Below are 11348 nucleotides of genomic sequence, written 5' to 3' on the forward strand. Positions count from 1 at the left end.
TATACACACACTTGGCACACGTCGACAGGGTGGTGACCCGTGATGTCATCATCAGGACGTCTCGATTTTTCCATATCTGTGCGTGGGGATTTGGGGGCGTCACAACTGCCTTCCTCAACTCCACTTCAACCCTCACTCGCAGGAGCCTCTTTCATCCAAGATCATCCACATGAACATCCACATCAAGAACCTTTTCCAATGACAACACAATTTGTTCCCCAATTTTTTGATTCATACAAAACACGAGAAGGTTATATAATTGGATCCAAAAAAGTTTACTATCAAACACCAGCTGGTCTGGTTGAGTAATGCCATCAAAAGGCTCAAGGACAAGTAGACCGGTATCAAATAACCATGGTCTTCCCTTCATAATTTGATCTTTGTCCTTCTTGGTAGCAAAGGTGATGACAAAAGTATTCATAGAGATCTCCTTAAAAACAACAGACTTGTCAACTTTCTATAACTTCAACATAGCAAATCGGAATACCTCTCTTCCTATATGTCGTTCCATACATACCTTGTCAACCAAACTCCTCACCTCCTTATTTCCCAGACCAATTGCAGTATCAAACTGAACCTCTATCCCCACCTTTTCGTCATCATGAAGATTTAGATTTTACCAGGCCTTGCCTAGTTCATCCATAACAAAATCACAGTATTCACTTGCACTGTTAAGAACAAACAAAACCAAACAAAAACCACCCTATCCACCAAAAGGAAGGAGACTTTGACACTTCTCGTCCATTCTTGAAAGAGCAACAGAGAGAAGACTCTAGGCCATTCGTATTGAAATAGTATTTCCATCCTTCTTTACCCAATCAATTTTCTTAAATTTAAAGAAAGATATATATCCATTTTTTAAAAAATTTAAATAGATATAAAGATTTATAAATTTAATCAAATTCAATTTCAGATCAATTTATTTATTAATTGATTTATTTTTTTAGTACAAAACTATGATTGTTTCTTTAATAATATATAATTCATATGAGCTTCGATTTGAATTGTATAAACTTAAATAATTACGTGTTTATTAATTTTGTAGTATTATTTTTAACTTTATAACAAAAATATCTTATATATTTAAAAAGATAAGAAAAAATTATATTCCTAATACAAAAATTCTATGTGTAGTCATTTTTATGTATTCCTTGCGTAGTCTACTAATGTAATTAGTTGCCTCACATTTTTTTAATATAAAATAATTATTTTAACTAATCACATCAATGGAGTGCATATAGAATATGCAAAAGTGATTATATGTAGCAGAACTCTTCCTAATAAGAGGTCGCACTCAAGCGCTTAGAAGATCTTTACTTGTATATTGTGGCCTAGGCGTGGCTTGAGCTAGGTCACACCTTGGCATTATTTTGTGGCAAGCAAGGCTTCTTTAATTTTCAATAATTTTATTTATTTACATTTTACAAATGACACTTCATTATTGAGGTTAATGTGGCATATGTAACTGATTATTAATAGTCTATTAATAGAAGGATCGAAATGATCAAATCTGAATCTATAAATATTAAAAAATTCAAAATGAGAAGTGTTATGGCCACAAATGAATTACATAAAAGTAATCTCATAAACTAAAGTGTTTTTATAACTCTATTAGATCTACTTCATAATAAAAGTAAACTTTATAATCTAATAAACTACATGAAACTACACCAGTTCGTGAAATTACTTTTGTATAATCCTTTTGCATGTGGCTAAAATATTTTTCTATCAGATCATATATATTATTCAGTATTTTATTTGGGAGTAAGCTTATCTACCGTCTCTGTCGTTTTCCTGCCGGCTACCAATGGTATAATCATCCCAACAAAAGGCAACTCAATACAACTAAAATCCACAAGGCCCAATTAGATTTTAAAATTTTTTGAAGGAGAAAAATTAATCATTCATTAATCATATGACAAAAGAAAATATTTACAATAATGCTCATGGTTTTAATTACTAATTTTGAGTGTAGAATGAAAGTTAATAAGCATGCTATAATATACTACGTACGTACTCATGCCAATGCAGTCTATTGATTCAAAATCTGCCACAACTCTTAACTAAAAAAGGAATTGGCTTTAGATGGAATTTTCATCCCAACCAATAAATCATATATTTATTTTATGTATGTTATTTTTGTGTACTCTTTTGTGCATTTCACTGATGTGATTAACTGCGTATTAAAAAAAATTAGTGCAGCCAATCAAATTAGTGAAGTGTATAAAGAGTATGCAAAAATGACTTTATGTACCATTACTCTTATCATATATGGGAGGGGGATGCAATCGCAGATTTCATGCCAACCCTAATATGGATATTGATGATCCCAACTCTAGGTAGTGGGGGCTAATTAAGTTATTTCTACATATGTGGAAGAGAACTATATTTTAACACCCGAATCCAATGTCAAGTTGTTTAAAAAAAAAAAAAAATTGGATTGTATATGTGTGAAAAGCTCATTTGAGTTTTCAAATATTTTTTTAAATTGACTACGGGCCTAAAATATCTCTTTTGGTGAATTATGTTTTCTTTTGCTTTGATATTTAGGTTAAAAATCCTTTTATGGACCGAGATAATTTTTTGAACAAATTGGATTTTTTGTTTTTTTTTTTTTTTGTTCTTTTTTTTTTTTTTTTTTTTTTTTTTTTTTTTTTTTTTCTGGAGTTTGAGTCGAGATCCAAAATTCAAAGAAGAGCCATTTTATAAATTTCCTATACTATCCAAACCGTGGGCCCTACCAGATCACCCAAAGGCCCAAAACTTATACCAAAACCCAATCCCATGTGAACCAACTTCCAAACTCCACACCATGCATGTCTCTCTTGCACGTCCAACTTCTTTTTTTGTTCTCATCTAGGGTTTTCAATCACCCCTATAAATATGGATGTATTCCTCCCATGCACTTGAGAACCACTCGTCTTCATTCACTATCCAATCATACCATCGTCCAAAGCCACCGCACATGAATCCCTTTGAGCATGGCATCTCCAACCACCTCGCAAGGCACTACCTCACTTCGAAAACACCATGAAAATAGCCCAGCCCCTAGTCTGTTGCATCTCACACTCAGCTTTACACCTCACCGAAACAAAGTTTTGTCCACCTCTTAAGCCAGCCGTAGCCTCCCTCTCAATGCACAGCCACCGTGTGACCCAGCCGAATCACCCAACTCAGCCCATGTGTCCCTTGTTTCTCCATACCCGAAACAGAGCACATTTGTGTGCTCTCAACCCGTTGCACGATAGAAGTCTAGCTGCGTCGCCAACCCTCCACATCACCTCCGCCCTGCACCAGTGCGCTACCGTAAGGTTTTTAACCTTCTCTGTGTCCTCAAACTCTCTCACCCTCCGTCCTTTCCTCCGTTCTCTCTCTCTCTCTCTCTCTCTCTCTCTCTCTCTCTCTCTCTCAGTTCGCCCCTCTCTGAACTCTCTCAGTTCGCCCCTCTCTGAACTCTCTCACCACCCACCCTCCATGTTCACCTTCTCACTCATCACTATTCCTCTCTATTTTCTCAGCCGTTCAACTGTGCCACTCACCTCCGAACCAACCCAGCTCCTTCATGCTCTGCTTGCTTTCGCTTTGTGTCCTCTGTTTTAGTTGGGTAAGCCACCGCATACTCTAGTTTTAGAAAGTTTCTTCCCAAGTTGCTTTAGGTTTTATTTTTTGCTATGGACTTGTGTTATTAAATTACAAAGAGGTCTTTTTTTTTTAAACCTTTCAGTATATTTTTTCTTTACATAAATCTCCTTAAGGTTTTGGTGTATTTACAATTTTGTCTTCTTAGGTTTTAAAACAAAACATGAGGGTTTAAAAGTTAGTTTTGAGTGGGGATGTTAAGTTATTTTGAAGTAAAATATTTTTGGGATGAGTTCGGGTTCTAAATTATTTTGGGTTGGGTAATATTTTTATTTTAGCGACTTCTCATTTTTTAAATGGGTGGGGTTTTGATTGTTTTTTTAGAAACTTGTGAATATATGGGATTTAGGTTAAGTAAATGTTAAATGGAAATTGATGAATTTGGAAAGTGACGATATTTTAGAGTTAAGAGAATTTTTAGGTTTTGAAGAATTAAAATAGTTATTTCAAGTGTAAATATGAGGTAACCGTTCATTTGAAAATTTATTCAAGTTACATGAATTTTTTCTATAGGTGACAATTGATATTAGTTTGGCACTATTGTAAGGATATTCTGAAAAGCTAAGAAGTTCAGGTAAGAGGAATTTCTATGCTAGATTTTGCATAAAAATAAAATGAACTAAGATTGATTTATGAAAGTGTGTGTTATATATTATGAAAAGAATTGTGAAAACAACCTTAATTATTTGTTCGACATCATTCATGAACTATGATGAAAGTGAAAGCATTTTTGTCGTGACTAGTGTAGACATAAGTTTATTTTCTGGCATTTTCTTTCTGAACTGTGCAATAGAGAGCAAATATGAAATTTTGTGCATAAATTATATTTTTGTGATCCTAATTTTGTTATGTTTTGAATATGTTCTGAACTCTAATATGATAAGATGTGATTTCTAAAAACTTTTGGCATGACATTCTGAATCTAAATTCAGTAATTTGTGAATGGTGATCTGTTTGACCTACAACGGGTGCTAATAGTGACTTCTGTTTAGGTTTGTACCAACTGTTATGTTTCCAGTGCACCCACTTCAGTGGTTTTCTAGTGGTCTTTATTTTGTCCACACTTGAGGCTCCGAGAATAAATAAGAGAAGATTTACATTCTGTTTCTAATCAGTTAGCTACTAGATTTGTACAACCTTACCATAGGGTTAAACATGGCCTCCATTTTTTATATGATGTTTTGGTATGATGGTGGTCAGTTATGCTATGCCAAAAGATTTTGAATAAAAATATTTTTAAATAGGAAGATGATATGATTATGGTTAGTACTCTATTTTGATAAGATATGGTGTTTGAAAAATCTTTGGCATAACTATCTGGTTCTAAACCTGATTCTGTCTCTGTATTTTTCAGTTAAGGGACCACGGGGGATGTACATGGTATATGTTTTTGTGTGATGTGATATAGCCCTACCACATGAAAGAATAGTAGTAATCTGTTTCAGTTTTGAGATGCACCTGCTTGGGTATTTGCAGATACACAACCCTACCACGAGGGTTAAACATGACCTATAATTTGATATGATGCTTTGATTGATGATGATGATGTATCAGATACGTTATGCCAAAGTACTGTTGAATATGAATATGTTTTTAAATTGCGCTCTACTTTTTTATAACATGTTTCTACTTCCACACTATGAAATTGAAAGGGAAAATGTTTTGTTTTGCTTTTTATCTCTATAAATGCTCATGTTTACAAACTAGTATATGTCATCTGCTTACAAAATTGTTGATAACTCACCTCTTATATCTTCACAATATTTTTCAGATGATTTTAGAATAGTTTAGCTGAGGATCAAGATTATGAAGCATTGGGTGAGATGAATTTAAGAATGATAGTTTAAGCTTAGAGCGTTTCTATATATGTATTGGCGAAGTTTATTAAGAAATTTTATTGTATTTTGATGACTTAGCATTTTAGGAAATTAGTTTGAATCAAAATTTCTTTATGATATTGGAAATTTGGAATCTATAATTATATTGTTGAAATGTAGATTTAAGTGACAGGAAGTAACTCTTCTACCCTTGCGGGACTGGGGCGTTACATATATTTACAATATTATTGCATTGATAAATAATAAAAAGATAGTATTAAAAGAATGATGAATAGTATTTCTCGAGAGACCAGATGAAATTAATAACAAGAGAGAGAAAATATTCTTTCACAGTAGACGAGTCCAAGGGGATTGCGTCAACACTGCATAGGACTCAATAGCTTAGCTAGCTTGTTATAAATTCCTAAATTTATCGATTAATTACATGGAATAAACAAAGCTTAATCAGCATGCATGCATGCACCTAGCTTGTCCTCATGCACCTTGTCCTCTTGTCATTGGGTGTGTTCCATAGATGCTTAAAGAGGAAAGGAATCCATTAATTTTAAAGAAATGTCCCTAATGCTTATCAATAGACCAAACAGAAGAAGACGAACTTAACGAAAGAGGCTTGAGAGAAACTAATTGATACTACTATTACAGAAGTGCCCGAATTAATTAAGTGCATAGTGATCTATTTGTTTGCATCCTTTTTCATTTTGAAGTTGAATAAACAAAAGTTGCTAACTGGGCAACCTTTGAACAATTGAAAAAAAGGGTAATAATTAAACAAAAATATTAATCATTTTCATAAAGAAAAGCGTTTGTAGATCAGAAGGCCGGCAAATTATTTATATTTTTATGTTTAATATATTATATGATCCCCTTGATTTATCGATCTTTCTCATTACAAGAAAAACGCTTATAGAGATATCCGGTCTGCGAAGGAGTAGATTTTGGTGAGTGCATAAATTGACAAGGTTTATTCACTGTAAAGGAGATATCCGGTCTGGTTAAAGAAAGATATTGAAGGCCTCCAACCAAATTGTGATATAGGGTGAGATCATCAAGGTCAAATGAGTCATACTTTGAGAGCTTGAGTGATGAGGCCATTGGAGAGGACATGGGTTTGGCTTGTAGCATGCTGCTATGGGCGAGACGGTTTTTGATATATTTCCTTTGGGAGATCATCATACCTTCAGGAGTGTGATCTATTTCAAGACCAAGAAAAAAAGACAAACTGCCAAGGTCCAGAACAGGAAAAACAACACTCGTGTCATGAATCAACGTGTTAATAACAGAGGGTTTAGAAGCAGTTATTACTATGTCATCAACATAGATAAGCAGAAAAATTCTAGTATCACCATTACTAAGTATAAAAAGTGAATGATTAGCTTTGGAGGCAAGAAAACCATACTCAAGTAACCATGAACTGAATTGATCAAACCACGCTCTCGGTGATTGTTCAAGACCATAGATTGCCTTGTTGAGCTTGCACACATAGGAGGGATGAGCTGGATCCACAAAGCCCTGAGGTTGCTACATAAAGACATCATTAGTGAGATTACCATGTAAAAATAAATTTTCAATGTTCAATTGGCACAATGGCCAACCCCGAGAGACTACAATAGAGAGGATGAGTCGAATTGTTGAAGGTTTAACCACGGGACTGAATGTCTCATGGTAATCAAGTCCAGGCTGCTGGTGAAAGCCTTTGGCAACTAATCTTGTCTTTCTCCTTTCAAAGGAGACATCTGCGTTTGTCTTGATGCAAAATACCCATCGATAACCAAGGATATTAGAGGAGGGTAGAGGTGGCATGAGAGTCCATGTTTGGTTGTGAGAGAGAGTAGCAAATTCTTGGGTCATGGACGCACACCAATCCAAGAATTTGGCTACTACTAAATAGCTTGAAGGCTTATCAAGAACATTAACAGTGGTGGTGAGACACTGGCATGTGGGGTAGGGCACAGTACCATCAATGAAAAGTTTAGGCCAAGAAGAATTGGTTTGGGCGTGGGTTATAATAGGTGATCTTGGAGGGACTAGAATTAGAGGTGAGGGAATTGGAAATAGACAAGGTGTTTGATGTTTAAGATGATCGGGAGGTAGAAGATGTTGTTGAAGATATTTGTTAGAGTGGGCTTGGGACAAGACCAAGAAGAGATGAATTAGAATGTGAGTTAACTGGGCTAGTTGAAGAAGAGGTGGGAAACGAGCCTAGAACAAAGGTGAAAAGAAGAGGAAATGAGGCCTGAGTGGAAGGAATAGATTGAGATTGAGTGGAAGAATAGGTGGGTTGCGACTGAGCAAGAGGGAATAAATTTTCATCAAATAGGACATCACGAGATATGTAGAGTCTATTTGGGGCAAGATTCAAACACTTGTATCCCTTATGTGAATTACTATACCCTAGAAAAAAGCAAAGAGTGGACCTAAAATTGAATTTATTTGAGAGATATGACCGTAGATTAGGTCAACATCGGCAACCAATGGTTTTCAAAAAATTATAATTAGGAGCACGATTGTAAATCATTGAAAAGGGAGATTTATGGTTTAATGTTGGAGATGGGAGACGATTTGTTAGATAAACCGCAGTGTCAAAAGCATCGGCTCAATATGTTAAAGGGAGAGAAGCTTGGGCCAAGAGTTCGAGCCTGGTTTCAACTATGTGACGATGTTTTCTTTCGACAAGCCTGTTTTGTTTATGAGTGTGTGGACACAAGAGACAATGTTGAATTCCAAGTTTTTGACACATGGAGGTGATGGTTTTGAATTCACCACCTCCATATGTTAGTAGAGTGATTAACTTGGTATTGAATATTCTTTCAACAAATAGTAAAAATTGAGAAAATATGTGAATAACATCATATTTAAGTTTAATAGGAAATAACCAAGTAAATCTGATATAATGGTCCACAAAGGAAACATAGTATTTGTAACCCAAACTAGATACATATGGAGAGAGACCCCAAAGGTTTGAGCAGACTAATTTTGAGGGCCTTTGATAAGTGGCTTGACTAGAAGAAAAAGAAATTTGATGAGATTTGGCGAGTGGACAGACTAGGCATTTGAATTAAGCTTTTGAGGAACAAAACGACAAGCAGTTGTTGTGCAAGACGTGTTTGACGAGAGCTAAGGAAGGATGCCCCATTCTGCGATGCCATTGTTGTAGAGAAACTTTCTTGTTGACATGAGCAGAAGGAGGAGAAGAACTGGGGGAGGGAAAAACATAGAGACCATCATGGCTTAGCCCCGGTGAGGAGCATTTGTTTTGTTTGTGAATCCTTGATAGAAAAATGAGATGAGTAGAACTCGAAAAAGCAATGATTGTCAATGCAAAAATGAAGCACAGAGATAAGATTCTTAGTGATAGAAGGAACGTGAAGAAGATCTTGAAGAAGGAAAGAAGAGGAGGTAGAGGAGAAAGAAGAGTCACTGAAGTTTTGTATAGGAAGACTTGAGCCATCCCCCATGAGTATAGTATCATCACCACTATATTGTTCCAATGAAAGATTCAAGTTATTCAGTTCATTTGTGATGTGGTGTGTTGCTGCAAAGTTAGGGTACCAGACATTTTTTGAGACAGAGCTAGGACCAGTGAAATTAGCAGAAAAATTTCTTGGAGATTGAAACTGGTAGGAATGATTAAACCTGTGTCGATATTGGAGAGCCATCTGCCCAAATTTGTTGTAGACTTGGCAAGTTGGTCGCTGGGTTGTGTTCTACCGTGATGGGTTGTTGAAGGTAGTAGTAATGCATCCACCATGGCTATTTGAGGAATGCTTTCCATGGCCACAACCTTGTCACCCAGCTCTTTGAAAGGGACAGCCTCAAGAACCAGAGGATGAGCTGATGAGCTAAAATTGGTAGAGAAATCAAGGGAAGGATTTGAGATTTTGGCAGTGTATGAGAGATGATTTTCTTGGATTAGAAGAAGTTGGCAGAGCTCATGAATAGTTAATGGTTCTGCTCGGGTTGTGATGGAAGTGATGAAGGATTCATAAGAAGGGCCTTGGCCATTTAGCAGATAGGAAACAAGTTCCTTACCAGAGAGGGCATTTCCAGTTGCAGCAAGGGAATCTGCCAATAAGCGAACTTATTTAGAGATGGTTTGTTCACCACAAGAGAAATTTGTTAGTTGAAAACGAACCTGAAACTCTTTGGCTTGAGAATGAGATGAAAACATGGATGCCAAGGATAACCATAGGTCTCAGATTGTAGTAGAAGAAAGGACAAGGCCTAAGATGGATTCTAAGAGAGAGGAGAACAATACACTTAAGACCATTTGGTCAATACGTTTCCATGATGAGAAGTCGGGATTTGGTTTAGGGGTTTTAGTGGAGGCTTCATGAAGGAATTCAGGAGGACAGGGGAGAGAGCCATCAACATAGCAGAAGAGGTCTTGACCCCATAGGTAAGCTAAGGTTTGAACTTTCTAGAAGAGATAATTCTTGATAGTGAGCTTAGTGGTAATAATGTGAGAGAAGGAAGAAGTGATGGAGGAGGAAGATGAGGCCATGGATCCGGGACGTGTGAGTCAGAGGGCTATGATACCATGTTAAGCTGAATGAATTGAAATAAAACTTCTCTACTTTTCATTATAGAAACAATGTCTATATATAGACATTACAAAAAAGAATCAATGAATATTTGTTGGCTACAAATCACAGTAGAGAATAACCACCATTATGTACTCTGAAGTACCTATTCTAGAATATGATATTGTTGTATAGTGTGTGTATTGGCGTTCTGCTGTATAACAAATTTATCACTAGGAGTACACAAATCACAATAGAGAATAACCACCATTATGTACTCTACAGTAGGGGTGTGCATCCGGACCGGATTTTTATTCTGTCCGGTTTGGAAATCCAGATCCGGGTGAATCCGGGCGATTATAATAAATCCGGATCCGGTTACGGATCTGGTTTTATAACCCGGTAATCCGTAATCAGGTATAGGTTATACACCCAATATTTTTTTTTTAACTCTCTTGGATCTCCACCTACGATTCCAGGCTACCCTCTCAGACCGAGAGTCTCGGTTGGATCTCCACGCTCGGGCAATAATTTTTCGAGCCCAATATGTGATTTCTCGGTTGGATCTCCAAGCTCGCTTGAGAAGAGGACTTCAGGTGAGTGGCTAGATGAGACACCACCGGCGTCGTTCCAGTGTCGACTCTGAGTGAAGTGTTCAACGGCTTGGCGTCCTTAATTATCGCCGGTGAAGATGACGGCAGTTGAGGTCAGATGGAGGTGGTGTCCACGAATCTGAGTATCTAGGAAGACGAATCGATTGAGATCTGAGTATCTGGGAAGACAAATCTGGGAAGATGAATCGGTTGAGGTCGGATGGAGGACTCTTTTGAGTATCTGGGAAGACGAATCGGTTGAAGTCGGACGGAGGACCACAAGCGACGTTGAGTCGACTGGGTCGGGTGGCAAAAGGATCGGAACTATCCGTTGAATCCCCACCGCCCATTAAGCTGTCCATCCACTCATCGGAGTCGAACTCACCACCCGCACCACCTTCGAAATCCGCAAACCTAATCCAAGTCGATTGATGCTCCAAGTTGGAAAGTCGATTGATGCTCCAAGTTGGGAAACTGAAACCCTGGCTCGACAGAATCTGGTCGTGAAACTGGTTGGTGAGCATCCATGGATTAAGGGAGAGGGGATTGACAGCATGAATCTGGTCGTGAATCTAGTCGTCAATTTGACGCCCCAAAGAAAAAAAAATCCGGATATTCGGTTACAATCCGGATTGAATCCGGGCGGATAACCTCCCGGAATTAAAAATCTGGATCAGGATCCGGTTTTGGGCGGATATCCGAATCCAGATCTAGATGCACACCCCTACTCTGCAGTACCTATTCTAAAATATGCTATT

The sequence above is a fragment of the Carya illinoinensis genome, chromosome 13 (assembly GCF_018687715.1).
Source record: "Carya illinoinensis cultivar Pawnee chromosome 13, C.illinoinensisPawnee_v1, whole genome shotgun sequence".
NCBI classification, from domain to species: Eukaryota; Viridiplantae; Streptophyta; class Magnoliopsida; order Fagales; family Juglandaceae; genus Carya; species Carya illinoinensis.